Below are 19,536 nucleotides of genomic sequence, written 5' to 3'. Positions count from 1 at the left end.
CATTATCTGAAATGAAATGTCAGACACAGAAAGACAAATATTGTGTATTCTCACTCATAAGTGGACATACAAATGTAGAAACATGGACATAGAGAGTATAATGATAGATAATAGTGACTCAGAAGGGTGACAGGATGAGATAGAGTGGGTGAAGAGAAATTACTGAATGGGTATAATGTAAAGTATTTGGGTGATAGATACCCTAAAAGCCTTGAATTGACCTCTTTGTGATGGATGCATGTAACAAAACTGCACTTGTATCCCGTAAATTTACACAAATAAAAATTTAGAATATTTGTTTGGCTCTTCCAGTCTAGACCCATATCACTGATCTTTGGTTTCATCTACCAATTTATGGGGTTACAACCCCATAATTACATTCGAAAAAGAAATGTAAGTTACATTTGGAAAAGAAAGCTTTCACCTTTATATAGTAGGGTAAAAATCACTCTTTTAATAGAAAATATATAAAATAAAACCTTTTAAACAAATGACAAAGTTTTTACAGTCAACATTACTATATCTAGGAATAAAGATGAAAAATATTCCATATGGAAATCCAGTCGGTCAAAAATTTTGGAAGTACAAATAATAAATAAAATATTTTAGTAAGTGCTAGAAAACATATTAAAATGGCTTATCTTTTCTCTAATTCTGACTGCAGGTAGAAATTACCTTTAAAAGTGTTATCAAATACAAGTGATGTTTAAAATTAGAAAATTAAAAATAAATTCCAATTTCATGCCAAAGTTTTTAATATGCATATTTTGTGTAGTATACTAGAATATCTATATATGAATTTACTCTAAAAATGAATCATATGCCTAAGAGAGTAAGCAAAAGCAGACAGAATGTCTGCTTTCAATAACCTAGCGGAAGATACAAACATCTTAAAAGTCACAGAAGTAAATCTATTGCAATGATAAATGCAACAAAAGAGAGCTATCAGGATATAAGGTCACTTAAAGAGATTTGATTTAATAAGCTAGGCAAGAATGACTTCTTTGAAAAGGGATAGCTGATCTGGAATGAGTAGAGACACCTAGATAAAAAGAAAGATGGCATGCATAGAAAAGTATTTAGAATAGAAAGCATATGCAAAGAGCCTGTGGCTGAAAGATACAATATGACTATGAGTGATTGATAGATTCAAATGGCTTGACATGTGAGAATAAGGAGTAATATGAAAGGAAGAATGGGTAGAAAGCATTCCAGGTAGAAACAACTGTCTGGATATATGAACATGCTCTGTAACAAAATAAATTATGGAAGAAATGGGACTGAAACTTGTCATTTGCGATGGAGAAGAGAGAAACACAACAGTGAGATGAGAAGGCTAGTGGAAGGTAAGGCTAGAGAGATTGTGGTCAGATCATACAGGACATTGTAAACTATATTAAATTTATGCCTAGTGTTCTAATATTGGAACGCTAAGCATGTGGGAGTTATTGATATCCTACTGCTCAATGTCATAGCCAAGATCTGATTGCAAAAATTCAAAAAATTGCAACCTGAGGCATAAATGGGTTAAAGGGGTTGCCTTTCTCCTTATAAGAACAAGAACTTCTGAAGGATTTTAAACAAGGCATGAATGTGGTGGGGGAGGGATGTTAAGAGTTTCCTTCATTTACATTCTGTAATGTGATTCTTACTTCCCTTCACTGTGATTCTTACTTCCTTACAAGGCAGAGTGAAACCCCAAGGTACAACACACTTCTGGTATGCTCTCAATTAATCATGAACTCTATTACACCTAATCAATTCAAGATGATTCAGAAGGTACTTGAGTGCCTTGATATGCCTCTTGGTCTTGGTTGTGCATATTGAAAATCAATAGAGTACTATAGATACACGGGTTGCAAAATATTGGTCTGAATCAGTCATGACATTATTATATATCTTAAAAGTTACTTTTCTCAGGAAATTGCTTCTAATAGCTTGCTGATGTTTTTTTACTAATTCAAGTGAGGAACAGAAATATTTGACATTTCAGCCTTCTAGGTAAACTTTCGTTTATGTTAACTGACCAGTAAGAAAATTGGTCTGGTATATTTTATTTAAGGTTTCAAGCTCTCCCTTGACTAAGGATTCCTTGAAACTGAAGTATGAGTCATATTCATGTTTGCATCATAGCAATTAATTCAATGTCTGGCATTATATAAGTTCTTCAATTTTTGTCTATTGAATGAATAGAAGTGAAGTTGATGCAATTTGGGTTTTTAAATATGTTCTGCTGCAGAGGTTCACCAATTCTTAAAATGTCAAATCAATTCAATACATGTTTAATGAGCTACTACTCTGCACAAGGTAGTGCTAGACAAGTATTTATAACTGCCACACAAATGTTTTAAGATGCTGCTTCTCTCAGACACAGTTTTACTTTATCATGTGCTCCATTGTTCCTCATGGTTCTGTTTAATACTTATGAGTAGCTATATATGATGTTTAATGAACAAAACCTTCATTTGAGTAGCTATATATGCTGTTTAATGAACAAACCTTTCTCTTCAATGGAAAAAAAAGGTATATAGCTTTGTTTCTGTTTCAAAGATATTTTTATTATATAAAAATATAATGTGATATGGGAAAAATTTGTCCCTTGAGCAATTACCAATTAGCAAGTACTAAATAATGATCTAAATAATTTATATATTTCTCTTTTTAATAACTTTAAAAAGCCTTTGAGAAAGATCACAAGTTAGACAACATTGTTCAGGGAAGGTAAATAACTTGCTCCTTGTCATGGTGCATAAAATATACAGTCAATAATTGAACAGAAGAATCTCTGACTTACACTCTATGCTCTGATCCAATTCTAATAGTGGAGCGATTCTAGAGAAAGTAAGTGCAGATAATAACTAACTCTGCTTCATTTCCTATGGAAACACACCTTACTATGAAAATAATTTGATTTGGAAGTTTCTTTCTATTAGGAAATTGGCACATTGTAAATTATTCAATGTTAACTTTGATAAATTTAAAAATAAAAGGTAGTAGGCTTCTGGCTATTTCTGGCTATCAGTGTATGGCTGTGCCTGCATCATATTCTAATTTTAAAAGGCCCTAAGTAACCACATAGCTATTAAACAGGGTACATTGAGAAACTAGTTTAGAATTAAGACAGTACTTTAAGGGACAGATGTGCTTACTTTCAGTGGGAGCAAGGGGTTGAAACAATGAAAGGTGGGTGGGAGCCAGCTGTGGACAACAAGCGTTTTTACAAGGGCATGTTTCTCTTTTGTCTTTGTGTTTTTAATTCTCTTACCACCTAATTCTCTGCAAACATATTAATAAGGATTTGATATACATTTTTATTTGATACTCCAACTTGTCCTTCCATTTTTTGAGCAGATTTAATTTTAATATACCCTAATGCAATAAAGCCTATTTATCTGTTAATTATGTATCTACGTAGTAAAATAATGCTAATGAATAGTAAAATGCCTACATTAAAATTGGTTAGCTTCCTCTCACCACATTCAACAAATTTTTTTCTTGAATTACAGGTGTTACAATTGTAACAATGTTGTTCAAAAAAAGGAAAAAATAAGTTTTTATAGTAGATAATCTGGGCTTTATTCAGAACCTTCAACAAAATAAGACTTTTCATATCTAGTGTTGTATGCTTTATGACATCGGGCTATTATGTTACTAGTCAGGGTGCTGAGTTATGAAAACTATTGAAATGATCTTATTATATTGAAGCTGCTTTACCTAAATTCACTCATTTGTAATTCAGAAATCCAATAATAAATTTGAGTTTTAGAACAGTCATGATACTAGAGGCAAATCTGTTTCTCTAAGTTGCTAAGTGAATTACCCTGAATTGCATAACTGATTTGTATGGAAATAGATGTATATATAATATAAATTACAGCTAATATATCTTGACCATTTACTACATGCTAGGTGCCTTGTACGTTGCAAGTCATAGAATTTCTATATTTTGGTGAAGAAGAGAGCAGAACTATGCACTCACCTAAATGTTAAGTAATTTCTCAGCAAATGGAGGATCAAGGTTTAACCTCAAGCATTCTATGTGTACCTGTTGAAGATATGAAAAGCATATGAAACCATGCATTTAATTCCTCAGTTATCTTTTAAAATCCTGAATGTTGTATTTTTGCCCTTGTGCTCTCCTACCCTTTCAATATAGTAATAAAACTATATACCTTCATCCTCCATTTGTTGACAGGCAAGTGGTGATGGTCTGACTCCTGAACATTTTTATGACTCGTTTTTGTTTTGTTTTGTTTTGTTTTTTCACATTAGACTTGCAGGACCTTCTCTTTATCCCTAGTAATTTAAAATTCTTTAACAATGTCCCTTAATCTCAGTCTTTTTCTTTCATTCTGCTAGGGCCTCCATAGGTTTCATCAATGTAGAAATATGTGTCCTTCCAGGGGACATCGGTTGCAGAGGAGGAGGCATGACTGGGGCTGCCCACTCTGTGGAGCCTAAACAGGTGGGAGCCCTGCCCCCTACTGTGTTGGCCGGGTGGGAGCCCCACGCTCCCAGGCCCAGCCCTAGCTCCGAATCGGGACATCCCTGTGCTCTTGGGGCCTGGGAAGCCCCCCTGTCTCCGCAGGGTGGGAAGTGCTTGTTTCTGCTTTTCCTCGCTCCTGGCGACTGCTCCCATTTCGGAGCAAAGTTGAGACGGATCCCCAGTGGTGCTGCAACCCAACTGGGTGTGCGCATGCTCGGCAAGGCGCTTACATGCCAGTCCCCTGCTGCCTTGGCCCCCTCCGGACATTGTGCAGCAAGGAGCTTAGGGAGAGATGCCAGTGGATGCCGAAGGTGGCTCCGCGTGGGCCTATTTGCAACCCTCCACACAAACAACCTGGGTGCTCTAGATGGCATGTTGATTGCGGCTGGAAGCAGACAGGCTCCTGGGATGAAAGGGGTGGTTCCCCAGAGAAACCCCACCTTCAAGCTAGGGACAGCCAGAAGCCTGGGGGCAGGATGCCCATTCCAAGGGGAGTCGTGGCCCAGAGTGAGAACTTGTGCTTTTTCTGGGCCCACCCATGGCTGCCCATGAACCAGTCAGCATGCACTTCTTCCTTTCTGAGTTCATAAAAACCCCAGACTTAGTCAGACTCAGACAGATGTGGAGACTACCAGCTACAGGAAGGAGGTACCCACTTCAGGTCTTCTCAACTCGTTGGGCTGATCTGCCCGCAGAAAGGAGGTACCCATTATGGTTCTCCTGAGAGCTGTTCTATCGTTCAATGAAACTCCTCTCTGCCTTGCTCACTCTCCAGTTGTCCTTGTATCTCATTCTTCCTGGACACATGGCAAGAACTCGGGACCCACCAAATGGTGGGACTGAAAGAGCTGTGACACCAACAGTGCTGAAATACACCCTCCCACTCACCACATTGCGGGCGACGAGAAGGAGAGAAGAGCTGCGGCCCTTCTGGGAGTCCAGACCTGGGGGCTCTCTGAGTCAGGCCTGTGACACCCTCTTGTGGCTCTGTGGTTCCTTGCATCTCCAGGCTTCTGGGCACCACCGTGTTCCCCGCATCCAGATGTGAGTGCCTGTAGCAGAAGCTCCACGCAGTAAATACCTCTGGTCCAGCCACAGCCTTGCATGGAACTGGCACATGTGCCGGTGTGTGGAGCTGCTCACCCTGCCGGAGCAGCTGATGTGCCTGGCTATATGCAGTGGCCAGACCCCACATAACTTGCCCATACACCCCTTGCCACTCTGCACCTGGCTTGCCCTTGGCAGGTGCGAGATTCAGGCTGTTAGTGTGAGCTGAGTGCAGCCTGCCAAGCCGAGTGGGCAGAATGAATCCAGCAGGCACAGGCAATACTCAGGGAGAAAGCACCGCCAGGCACAGAGGTTTCTGGCTGGTGAAGCAATACCCCAAGGATCTTGTGACAGACGGCCCTGGAATCTCAAGAGGGAATTTTTTTTTTTTTTTTTTTTTTTTTTTTTTGGCCAATATCATGATTTTAGTTTTAAGGTCTGTAAGCATATCTTGTATGAAATGAAACATTAGGTAGTTTTTATACAGAGCAATACTAAACAGAGGATGAGATAGGTTTTAAATAGAGTAATTTAAAATCAGTGAAAGACACCTCTATATTAGGGACAGTATTTAGGAAGGAGTAAGTTTTTTGAGCATGTGAAGAATTTAGCAGGCCTGGTGAAGTGGGTAGTTCCTTTCACAAAGAGGGTGAACTCTAAGCCCCCTTCCACTCTCTACATCAGAAAATCCCAAGAGCCACAGTTGGCTCATTCTGAGATCTGGAATTTGGGAAATATTTGGGAGCCTGGCCAGGCACCTGAAAGTTATACAGTACCTATAGGTCAGACTGTGTATTCCAGTAAGGTCTATAGTTTAAAAAAGTTTTATGTATGTATGACCATTTGTTTATTACCAGCATTTTATTAATTGATTTTGAATGCAGGAGTGATGAAGAGATAGGAATACCTTCCTTCTAGCCTACAAGCAGCTTTGACCTTCTATTAGTTGCATTGCAAAACAGATATACAAGGAGCAGCTAGCCTCTGGCAGAAGAAAGCAATTTCTTATTATCTCCTGCATTTTTACAGTGTCCACTTAGTGATTTTGTTTTCTTCCCGATCTAACCTGGAAAGAGCTAGTGTATTTTCCAGGTCTACAGTTTCAAACATGGAGTGACAGAGATGAAAGATAAATATGCCAGTGATTTCACAGAGCCTTCAGCCGTAACTACTTGTTATTTGTCTTGGCAATTCATAAGGTTCCCACAGCCATTAGAGTAATCATTTACCTTTGCTGAATTCATGGATTAAGGTGAATAATGTGTTCCTGGACAACAGTCAATCAAGATCTGGTCTAAGATCATTAATTTATGTTGCCTGGCTACAGTGTTCAGAAAGGGTGGCTGTAATTTAACCACTTAAAAAATGGCTAAAGGAGCACCCAGGCATTTTCTATTTTGGTGACCTATGGTTGTAGGAGTACACTGTTACTGAATTGTTGCAGGTAAAGTGTAGTGGAAGATGCATTACCTAATATCAGCTAATAGCAAAATTAGCAAAAAGTTACACAAAATCAAAAAGAGGGTTATTTAACAAAGTCTGACAAAATAACAAATTTACAGAAAGTTATTGTAGCCCTATATTGCTGAAAACAAGGAAGTCCTGAAAAAAAGGCTGAAATAATGTAAGATTTAAATGAACAGTTGAATTACAACTTCTGTTGACAGATCCTCATGAAACAAAAATAAAATAATCAATTTTAAAATAAATATATTACAGTATCCTCAAATGTAAGGAGAAATAAACTTACTCTGCCTGTTACATGTATAGCAGTAGACATTAAAAACAACTCTTAGAATTCGTTAGGATTTCTATAACTGGTTTCTGATTAATTGTGGATTACTTAAAACCTTTTTATAAGATTTATTTAATTATATCTACAGATAAATAGATACATGTACTTCATTATAAAGAGTATAACAAGGACAGTGTTCTCATTTACATCTTCAGAAATGTATTATATTTTATTACAGATGATGCTTAATGACTGATTCTGGAAATATCAGTGCTGGTATATATTTGAGCAAGTACAATTGAAATGTGAAGCTAATGCAGATTGCAGACACAAAGCTTGGTTTATGAATAGAATTCTATGGAATCATAGAGTTCTTAAGAAAAATTAATCTGTTATTCCTGCCATAGAGTTGGTTTTCACAGGGTCCATCCCTACCCAAATACAGATACTGGGACCTTTTCATTCCACATAACCACCATTCATTTAGGTACCATCCTCTGTGTCAGTGGGTTTTTATGCATCCTAGGTCTTGGAAAAGAAGAGTATAGAACATTTACGGTGAGTCTCAATAATGTTTTGCATCAAGAAAAGCCATTACTTGTGCTAGATTGTGTGCAGGAGGAGTCTTCACTCACATGTGGACTGATGAACTGTAAATGTAGATATCCTGGCTTTCACAGGACTCCCTAGTACTAGAACCTAATGTTACTGGGCAGTCTGCATGTTGAATCAGCACCTGTTCATATAGTTTCCCTCCTACTAGTCAAGTTATTTTTCTCTGTCCCTACTGACTTCCTGCAAGATTAGACTCCATCTAATGTTTTTGCTCAAACTTACCATGCCACTGACACCCATCTCTTTACCCGAGTGAGATAGAGTAATCTGGATTTTTCTCTATTCACCTTCCAACCTATTATTTTACATAAAAACTGTGCTTTACTTTTTTTACAGTTTTCATTTCAGATTTTTTAGAACACATTTACTTATTTTAGTGAAATCTGGTATTGCACATCAAAACATGTGGCTCACTTACCCGAGGGTTTGGGGAGTGATTTTTAAACCTGGCCACAGAGAAAATCATGTGGAGAGTAACACAGAAAAGTCTCACCTACATCCCATTCTCAAAGATTTTGTTTCAAGTAGTTTGATAGGGCCCTGTATTTTGACATTTCAAGTTGAGATTCAAATAAGCGGACATGGTTGAAAAATACTGGCTTATAGTACTTAAGAGCTCTTTTGAAAATCTTAACATTGACCTATCTTGTAGATTTGTTGCAAACTAAATAAAACAAAACAAATTAAATAACCAATGAAAAATGTTGAGCACAGTGCCTAGCACCAAGTCAGCAAACAACTAGTGATGATGATGATGATGATGATGATGATGATGATAATGTTTTTTCTTTTCCTTTACAATGGTAATAATACTATTTCTCCTTATGGTAATGTGTATTTGAAGGATTTGAAGACTCTTCTACTACAAAGGTGTAGTAAGGTGAAATAACGCACAATCATTAGTATTTCAATTGGTTTTTCACTGTCTTTCATGTGTAAGCATTCATATGTCTGAAGCAATGTTTTGAGCACAGCAGATTTTATATGAATAACCCCCGTTATTGGTATAACACAAAGTGGTTGTGTTCATATGCTCCTCATCAAGATCTGAATTCAATTCTAAGTTTCTATGAGACGAATGTTGCTCCAAACTTGTCAAGATAGAGTCAGTCATTCTTGATTTGATCTAATTTGAGTTACATGAGACAGAAGGCAAGAAAATTGAGGTGAATGAAAAAAAAATGCCAAGCGGAGTTGTAAGATTTTATATTAGGAATGAAGCAAAATATATTTATAAGAAAGCAAGTAAAGTGTCCTTAGTTAAGGAGCAATATGAATACACAAGGTACCCTTGTTCAGAGAACACGGTAAAAAACAAATCCTTCTATTCATTGATCTTTAGGTTTGTTACAAAGGTTAACCATGACATTCAAAGGAAACCTAGTCAAATAAGCTTAAGTTTATGTTAAATTGGGGTATCTTTAATAAGTCAATGCTTTCACTTTGCATTTAAAAACAAGAGGCTGAATCACTAAAATAGCAATAGCTTCTTACCTTCATGTCTAAGAATTTGTATTTCTTTAACATAGAAGCAGGAAGACTTTTCTTCATCCTTACTAAATCATTTTCTCTTTCTCCAGAGTAAAATTTACTGATGCATAAACATAGTTAAATATCTTGGGGCTATCCATTCTCAGGAAAGAAAGGTGATATGGCCTAATAATTCTAAGTATTTTCAAAATTTTTATCTGCACAGAAAACAGAAATAAAGGTAGTATACTGAAGCTGCCACACAATACATTTAAGGTAGACATAGAGAAAAAAAATGACAGTGCAGATGAGTAAGTATAGAAAAGGAATTCAAGTGAGGTCAATAAATAGATATTCTTATGAGGTTTAGTTATATCTAGAATTTACTAGATGGAAAATACAATTCCTAGATCTCTCTTATTGTAACAATGAGTTATCATTGCTACGTAGGCGCAGTTATTTTGAAGACTAACTTTGCAGTTTTTAAAAGCAACATAAGACGTTGTAGAAACAAAATAAAAACAATTTATTATAAATAGACTAACCTCTGAAATAAATTTGGGATGGAACATCGGAATTTGTGCTAGTAAAAATTCAATGTTTTAAAGTTCTGCCTTTTTCAATAATTGCTGCAGGAACTTTTTAAAGTTCCTGCTTTTCAATAGGTTTTAATAGCTATCTATCTTTCATGGCTTATTCTTCTAAAACTGAAAAGTTACCTAACTGTGATCATTCATATACAAAAGTTATCTATATACTTTACATATTATATTTTGTTAAATGAAAAGGGATAAACTAGTGTATTAGGTGTTGGTGCCCATATAAATAGAGCTGCCACCTTGTGGATAACTAGGTAGTGGGCCACTCAAATGTTGCAAGATGTAGTAAAAAAAATCCTATATATACCCAACTGCTCAAGAGGAGATAATAATGTTCACAACAGTTTCAAACTTCTTTAAATTCTTAAGTTCTGCCTATCAAATTATCACCTGTAGGACATGTTTATTCTTTCTGAAGTTAGTAATAAACTAAACCTTATTAATATGTGGGTTGGGAAACATTGGAGAATGGTTTATCCAGTTTAATTAGCCTCTAGTGCTGATTTGTTTTGATAATACAAATAATTAGTTTAACCACAAAATTGATGTAACAGAAATAATTGTCAGGCAATTAAATATTGCAATGATTTCAGCTCCTGGGAAATATATAGTATGTAAGTACCACAATAAAATTGAGAGGTACTTGGCTTAAACTACAAAACATCTTCAACTTGACTTGTCAGAATAATTTTATTGATTCCATTTTCTTCATATTAGAAAACATTTACTAGGCCGGGCGCTGTGGCTCACTCCTGTAATCTCAGCACTTTGGGAGGCTGAGGTGGGCGGATCATGAGGTCAGGAGATCCAGACCATCCTGGCTAACACGGTGAATCCCCATCTCCACTAACAATACAAAAAATTAGCTGGACGTGGTGGCGGGTGGTCCTAGCTACTCAGGAGGCTGAGGAAGGAGAATGGCGTGAACCCGGGAGGCAGAGCTTGCAGTGAGCCGAGATTGTACCACTGCACTCCAGCCTGGGCGACAGAGTGAGACTCCGTCTCAAAAAAAAAAACAAAAGAAAGAATGCAAACATTTACTAATATACATTTACTGAGAATGAAGCTTAAATTGATGTCTATAGAGTGTTTTGCCCCCTCATATTAAACTTTTACACACTATTAAAGTTAAAATATTTTATATTCTCTGAACTCATAAATGCTAGCTGGCCATTTTAGTTGGAGGAATGTAATAAATAATGAGACAACGTTGGTAAATTCATTCTCAAATGCAGTGTTTGTTATTATTCCTTTATGAAATTGAGCTATATGCAGAATTTTACTTTTCCACGTGTGTATATTAAATAGAATATTCAAGAAATGACACCATCCTTTTATTTTTCTTGTAGTTTCTTAAAGTTTTAACATTTTTACATTTAGAATTTTTTTTTACATTTTGTAATCAGGTTGTATTTCTTAATAATATTATTTTAGTATAGTAGAAAACAGTTACATGTCTTATTATCAATGTTCACATCACATACACACTATCTTATTTTTGACCTTAACCCAGATACATGTGCAAACTGATGTTCAAGTATCATCAGACTTTTTTCCAAAGGACATTCTGAAAATAAATTACTGAAAGGTCTTGAAGTTTAGTATCTCTACTTTTCCAAAAGAAATACCACTAAATAATCACAAAAAAATTTTATAAATTCCACTAATTATTACTTTCTAATGATTTCTCCCCACTGTAAGAGAATATATGTATATATATTTTCTTCTGTCCTTATGTATAAAATATACTTTGGAGTAATAAAACTGATATTCATATATGAACTATTATATCCTGTATTTATCTGAACATTCTTGAGTGTATAGATGTAATTATTTAAAACTAAAATATAAATTCTGTCCTAATAAATAAATACAAAATTTGAAGTTGACTTAACGTATGCGATAAAGATTCACTCATTATTCTAGTCCAACATTAGTATGAAGTATTTCTAGTACATTATCTTTTTTCCTATCAATTTTCCTAGGAATTAAAGTATAAGCCAATAATTTTGTTAATTTTTAAACAATTCAAATTTTAAATATGAAATTATTTTCATATGTAATAAGTGTATGTCCTTAAAATACTAAGTAATTCATTAGAGACTCCATCTTGTATAATATTTAAGCATTGAAATCTATATTCTTAAAAAATCTCACTGACATATTTTAATAACAAAACCCAGCTTTCTTTACTAGGTACCTTATTCACTTGTAAACAAATTTTGTGTAGGATGTGGGTTATTGATACAAAATGCCTATACATTGATACCTGTGGAAATTGACAAATAAATAAATGAACAAACAAACAAAAATGCCTGCAGAGCCCTAGGAGTATTTAAGTTTCCCAATCTTTATATTGCTGTATTTCTCTAGGCACATTATATGTGGCATTCTGTCACCCAAACAAATGCAAAACAAATAAGAGAGGTTATGATTTCTGTGCACTAAAATCACCAGAAAATACATTTGTCTTTAAAAATTAACTGAATGTAGATAGATAGATAGATAGATAGATAGATAGATAGATAGATAGATAGATTATATCCTGTTGCATGTAGAAAACATGCTGAAATTATTCTGGGAGGGTTAAAACTCCAAAACAAACAAACAAACAAAAAAAATTGAGTGAGTCAGTGTTATAAATCAAGTTAATTTGCAACATTATTTTTGAGTTGAAATATTAAGGGTTTAACATATTTATATCATTATTTTGAGGGCACCAAAGTAACTCTAAATTTTAAATCTTCCATGTGTCTTTAAAATTAACGCATTTGATTGTTTTCATAACAACGATAATATTAATTATATCTTATATTTATGTAATACTTTTTATTTTATATAACAAGCTTCTATGCATTGTCTCATCTGATCCCCATATCTTTATTATTATTATTTTGCTGTATGTAGCATTACCACTCTCAGTCTATACATAAAAGATGCTAAGTTACCAGAGTTTTTACAGATAGTAAGTGGTGGAGCAAGAACTGGAGGATGAATCATTTCAACCCTAGTCTAGAACTCTTGCTCCCATGTCACATGCTAACTCGCTTCTCAGAGTAATCAAATAAACTGACTATCATAAAAGTCAGAACTTGGGAGGAAATGTGAACATATGAAAGTGTATTTTCATATATTATCAACTTTTTGAACTCTTATTGAGGCCATTGAGTAAAAATAATTTTCTGTCACTGTAAATGCAGAGGGAATGTAACAAGTATTTGCCCTGAATCCATTATTCAGAAATAAATGAAATAGCATAAAGTCATGCAAGTGCACTGTTGGTGACTTTCCTTTCCCTAAAGTTGGGGTGGTTGAAGTGAATTTCCTTGCTCTTTCTCCAGGTGCTTGTACTGTTCGCATGCTGAGCTGCACAGCTTTCAAAGGGCTTGCCCTGGGATATGGCTGGGCTAGATTTAGAAGGAACTGGTCATTGAATAGCTCTGGTAATTCTTGCATCTCACAGTTATGCGGTTGACAGCTCCTTTCAGTAGGGAAAGCTTGGGTATATTTCAAGGTGATTGTAGTTTTGTCCCTCTGGCAGCAAGCTGCTGCAACCAGCTTAGCCCATTATCCTCCTCTCCCACTGGATTTAAGCCTGGGGAGAAATCTGGGGCTTTTGTCAAGATAGAAGGTAAGAGATGGATAATTATTCCCTGTGTGTGCTCAAAAAGAACAGCACTATATCATAGAGTAGCTTTCAATTACTGAAATGGGATTGTCTGAAGTTCCAGTGGCTTATAAATTACTCTTTGTAAAAACCAATATTTAACATTATTATGTTAGTGATGTGCTTTTAATATCTCTTTCATGTAATATCATGTAATAAACTTTAAGGTTTATTACATGAAACTTTGCAAACAGTGTTTAACACTCAGAGAATAAAATGCATTTCCATTTTTGTGGTTTTATTAGAAGATTTAAAAACAAATGGCTGCTCTGAAAAAATTGATTAAAAACTTCACTGTACAATTGACTACATTATAATTTTTCTCAATTTGAGTTTCTTAAATCTCAGGGGCTAGTACTGTAAAATCAATGCAAAGTAATTACAAAATTTAAAATTCCAGATGTTATGATTACATACATCTTGTCCTTTAATATCCATTCTGTCAAATACCTTTTATAAACACTGCTACTTAACAAAACACATTTGGAAAATAAAATTTCCACTAATTCTGATTAATTAATTAGGTAAATCAGTCTTAGCATATTTAGAGGGCAGTATTTTCAGTTTGTGATCCCCCAGGAGCTCAACATTACTTTCACTCTCCTTTTAAAGGCAGAAATTGTAGTCAGAAATGTGCATTTCAATTTGTAGCTGACAGTTTAGGGTTAAGATATGATTCCAGGTAACAGAAGCCAATGAGAGTACACCCAGTTGATGTTTGTGACATCATCTTCCAGTCGGAGTACATAGAACAGCTGAGGTAGCGTTCAGTTTCAGCACAGTGCCATTATGATGGATGTTTACATCTCTTCATTGAGAGCCAATTATCTCGCTTTTGTGTGAGGCCCAAGGATCACTCATGCTTCCAGACTGCACAGAGCACTGTTGGATCTAGCTGAACGAATTGTTTTCTCTGTCTCTGGTAAGGGCTTCTTCTGTTTTACCTTCTCTTTTAAAATAAAGGTAGATGTGTCTTACAGAGAAAATATTATAAGGGTCAAAAAGGATTACTATCTGGTAAGCTTTTATTCAGGAATGTTTATCATTATTTAAAGGACTATGGAGTTAGCAAAATGAATTAAAGAAAGAGCTTGCTAACGTGTACCTGACAAACTAATTTGCAGCAGAAAATGAAAGGCAGGTAAATCCGGCTTCGCTTTAGAAAAAGGAAAGTACTGCTATTATAAGACCACAATTTTGAATGTGTTTTTAAAACTGTATATGTGTATGTATATCATTCTGCATCATTTCTCTATATTTTTCTATTAGTATTAAAGAATAGTGGTAGAAATGGTCAACCAAGTAGTGTTGCTGTAGACTTAAAATGAGTCAAAGTTTCTAATTGTTAAATGGCAGTTCTTTGGGACAGTTTTCCAAAGTTGCGTTTATACAGGGAAAACAAAATTTACCAAGTGAGCAAAGGCTCTGGCTTCTGAAATAAAGTTGTAGGACTTTACATTCATATTTACCATTTAAATATATGGAAATAATAATAACGAAAAATTTTAAGAATGGATGTAAGAGTTTCTTTGTGGAATTAAGAGATATTAAAATCATTTATTGCATTTTTGTTATGCTTTTTGGTGCATAATAAAATACTGTCTTTCACATAGCCAAAATATTTAAATCCTAAAAATATATCTTTATATTATTTAATCATTTGTCAGTAGTAACATTTATGCCTGAGGATCTTGTTATATTGTAGCAAAACAAATATATTTAGAGCTGTTGAACTGCTATGGATAGATGATTGAATGTGACAGAGAACCTGAAAAGTCACTACACTAAAAGCTTTCAATTGACTGAGAATGTTCACATGCTAACAAATGAAGAATTCAAAAATATTTGTGTCCCCTCAAATGTTGTCTGTTATTATGGTATAAAGTAGCATACTGTTGTTATTTTAAAGTTGGATGCAGTTATTTATGAAATAAAGCCACAGAAAAGTGTAATTAGTAGTTATTTTGTTTAACATGCTCTTTTATTTTAATAGCATCTCCATTCCTCCTAGGGTTATAAAAGTTTTGAATAATGGCTTGTTCATCAAGTGTTGATGTGCTTATGCTTTTTAGATTTATTTTTACTGTGCCTTTAACATAGAATATTTCTGCCTTTGCAAACTAGTAATTTTGATAATTAAAACTCAGGATTTGGAGATTCTCGAGTTGAGCTTTAAGACAGCAGGGGTTTTTCAGCTATGTCACACACTGTGTCTTCTGCTAGCCCAGTCCTGTTTGGCAGCTCTAGACATTACTGTTGTTCGAATTATCTCCTTTAGTCCATTCAGGTCTGAACAAAACTAAGTTTATAGACAGTGTCAGATGTGTATTAATTAAATCTAAACAAGTGAGCTTAATGTCTCAGCCACAACAATACGTAATCAACAAAACCTCAAAAAGCTTCCAATATACATCTAGAGTTAATTTTTTGCTGAGAAAAATTTAAGTTGGTATATTCTGTGAATTTCAAAATTTAAAGTGAAATCTAAAAGTTTTGGATAATATGAGCTTGAAAGCATGAGTCACTGCTTTGAAATGAATTTTTTTTCTTTCCCTAAGTACTCTATAGTGAAGTTGAAAAACCCAGTGGTACTGACTGTGTCATTTTCACAGGTGATTAAACTTAACTAAGGGAAAAGCATTTGTCTCCTAATAATTAATTCTTTAAAAATCTATTTATATCATTCTGTCAACAATGAAGAAAATCTTATTCAGCTAATGAATGATCTAGATATTTAAATTGCATTTTTTTCTGTGTATGATTCCTTCTTTCAGTATTAGCCTTGCTAGTCACAAATGCACTACATTGATGGTGACTGCAGTGTTAAATTGCTTATCTCCTTCTTTTCCTTTGGACAACTTTATACAACACAAGTACACGAGATATGAGCTACCTAGCTAATGGACTTCATTCATTTCACAAAAAGTTTTTTATTATTATTTTTAATTTAAGACAGGACATCAATGATATCATAGCAATTTCCTATGCCACAAAGTCCCTAGGAAGGCTTCTCAGTACAGGGTGACATAAATAAATGATGTGTGATGTTACATGTACTGCCCTATTCTCTGCCTCCTTTTAAATACATATGTTCTTTGTCTGACTTATGTAACCAGTATTAAGAAGAGATGGAAAAAAATAGCCATGAAAAGATACTTATTAACTCTTCTGAAGTTCTCTGCATACTCCATATGCTGGGGGTGATATATTTTTTCTTTTGAAAATGACTCCTCAAATTATGTTTTTACCTATTGCAAAATAATACTCTTTTGTATATTTTAATACTTTCCTAGAATTTAGTTTATTGTAAGCCCCTTTATTAGTTTCATGTAATGATTGAATGCACAATACTGCTTGGTTTTTTAGTTTCTCAGTTCAAGCACTTGAATGATCATGAATTCTATGCTTGTCTTGACAGTGGGAAATTCTGGGCATTCCAGGCCAACTTTTTACTTAAGCCAAAAAATATAGTAACTATGATGTCATCTTGGACAGCTTGGACTTATTGTGTGAATGTCTGGATATTTAGGTGTATATTTTAGGTACATAAATGTAATGTTTTTATGTATTTTAAAGTTTAAAAGATCTTTTTATCAACATTGTGTATATATATAATTAATTCTTAACAATTGATATGTGATAAAGTAATTGATATTATGCAACTAAGGAAACAGAGACTAGTAATTCGTAACTTGTTGCCAAAGATCACCCAGTCAGTAAGTCAGTAAATGGAGGAGCTAGGACTCAGAAACAGGTTTACAAATTTCAGTGCCCCAAATCAATCAATTTCTCTTTCTTTCTTTCTTTCTCTTTCTCTCTCCCTCCCTCCCTTAATACAGCCGGTTATCTGATCAGTCACTTCTCTTGAGTATCTACTTCGTGCCAGGCACTCTTCTAGGTACTTGGCATTTATAACTGAACAATGTAAAAAAATTCTTGTTGTTGCACATATTATTTTTTTCTACCTGAAAAGCTCTCATCTTTAATTTACTATAAATGTAGAATGTATTTTAAGGTGTGGCTAATTAAAACCAAAAACTTTATGGGAAATAGGAAACATAAGTTAAAGGATACATTCATTTGCATTTCTTGTGTTTCTGTGTGTCTCTAAGTTCTCAGGTATGTTTTAATCTAAAATAGAGTTTTACATTATATTTGGGTTTTGTGAAAAGTCTATCAATTATTTTATAACTCATACTTGATTCTGAATGTGGTCACTGAAATATTATAAGAATAAAATAGCTTGTGGTAGATATCAAAAACAGTATCAATCATTTTTGGACAAAGTTATCTTGTATTTATAATGTATGTTCAAGCAAGCTAGCTTTATTTTTATTGTCTATTTTACAATCAATTATTTGCTGGTAATAGTATGCCGAGTTTACAGTTGTTTGACTTTGGACAAGGTTCTTTATAGTATAAGTAAAATAATAAAAAATGAAGAATTTTTTTATTTTAATTAAAAACTTAATATCTCCCAAATGATAGTAGTTTGTGTTTGAACAAGCAAACTAGAGACAATTTACTTTTTAAGGCCAATTTTTTCACTGTCTTGGTAGATACTAATGCTAGTTCCTAGGACAATGGCACTAAAAAGTGATATTTATTCCCTATTCAACTTATTTACAGATACTCAGTGATTTAAAAGAAATAAAAAGCCTAAAATACAACCTCCTCAGAGAAAACCAATCCATACGTAGAACCTATCAGTTGAAGATAAATTATTTTTAGATAGTATCATTTAATTAGCCACTGAAGAATCTGTCTAGTGACATACATATAAATTGTACAACAAAAGTTAACTGAACACACTTGATTTGGCTCAAAATATTTTACTGTTGTCCTATTGCATAATAATAAAACAATAGCCCTGAACTTAGTCCCTTTAGTAATGCCCATTTGAAGTATGCAGAATAGGACAGTAAAATTAGAATTCAGTAATTGAAAGTACTAATGTGATTTTTTATCTGCTTTCTCTCTCTGCCTCTGAAGCTATGACAAATGAATGTGCCCTTTTCAGGGGTTAATAAATTATGAAGACTTTTCCACTTCTTTCAGAGTTAGAGACAGAGAAGCTTGTTCACATTCGAACTGCATAAAATGAAAAAATAATCTAGAGCTATTAAGCAGTAGATGTTTAATAGCACTAAAGGCATTGGGCCTTGGGTTTAGCTATTTTTAACAACTTATATCCATGAATTAATTTTAATAGTGTTTTTGATGAGAAAATATAAACGGACAACAGTACTTTTTAATGCTAAATTCTGCTAAAAGCAGAGAATTTGTTGTTCAGTGTTTGATACTGGTCTCAGTGGCATGGAACTGAGCATATCATAAAGGTTGTCTAGGTAAATTTTCACAAGTAAGTGGCTCTCTACCTGTGTGCCATGGCACACCATAAAACTCTCAAGGGTATCTCCTAACATTTGGGTCAATGTGGAAAATGCATTTTGCCTAAAACTGAGTATACATATTGGTGCTGCAGTCAGTCAGATAAAATATGGAGCTGAGTGAAACCAGTAATATGGGGAAGAAAATGACACAATTTGCTGTGATGAGAGGCAAGGTGTAAAGTTAAGTTCCAGCAACTTTTCTCCATTCGAAGTACAGAAGAGGCTATGATCATGCTAGAAAACACTTTTTCTCAGCAGAGCAAGAAAAGAGCAGATGCTTTTAAAGACACTTTCTTTTTTGTTTGCGTACACTTGTTGCATGTAAGAATATGCAATAAGTGCGTGCAAATTGTATTCAGGTAGTCTGGGACCAGGTGTGGCTAATTAAAACCAAAAAGTTTATGGGAAATAGGAAACATAAGTTAAAGGATACATTCATTTGCATTTCTTGTGCTTCTGTGTGTCTCTAAGTTCTCAGGTATGTTTTAATCTAAAATAGATTTTTATGTTACATTTGGGTTTTA

General features: G+C 34.4%; 1 protein-coding gene across 17 annotated transcripts in view; it reads left to right on the top strand.

Annotated features, from left to right (window-relative positions):
* Positions 1-19,536, top strand: part of MGAT4C (MGAT4 family member C) — an 889,611-nt gene that overhangs the window by 573,719 nt on the left and 296,356 nt on the right. For 5 of the 17 annotated variants that reach the window (XM_016923938.4, XM_063785946.1, XM_063785945.1 and 2 more), the window contains exon 1: positions 12,824-14,541. The exons of 7 other annotated variants lie outside the window; for them this stretch is intronic. The gene's annotated coding sequence lies outside the window, so the exon portion shown is untranslated. Of the gene's footprint in view, positions 1-12,821; positions 14,542-19,536 lie in introns of those variants that run through there. 5 more of the 17 variants (XM_063785943.1, XM_063785942.1, XM_054664569.2 and 2 more) reach the window with 2 other exon arrangements.

This window comes from Pan troglodytes, chromosome 10, assembly GCF_028858775.2.
Source record: "Pan troglodytes isolate AG18354 chromosome 10, NHGRI_mPanTro3-v2.0_pri, whole genome shotgun sequence".
NCBI lineage: Eukaryota > Metazoa > Chordata > Mammalia > Primates > Hominidae > Pan > Pan troglodytes.
The sequence above is the reverse complement of the archived record's forward strand: the minus strand, read 5'-3'. Positions and strand labels throughout refer to the sequence as shown.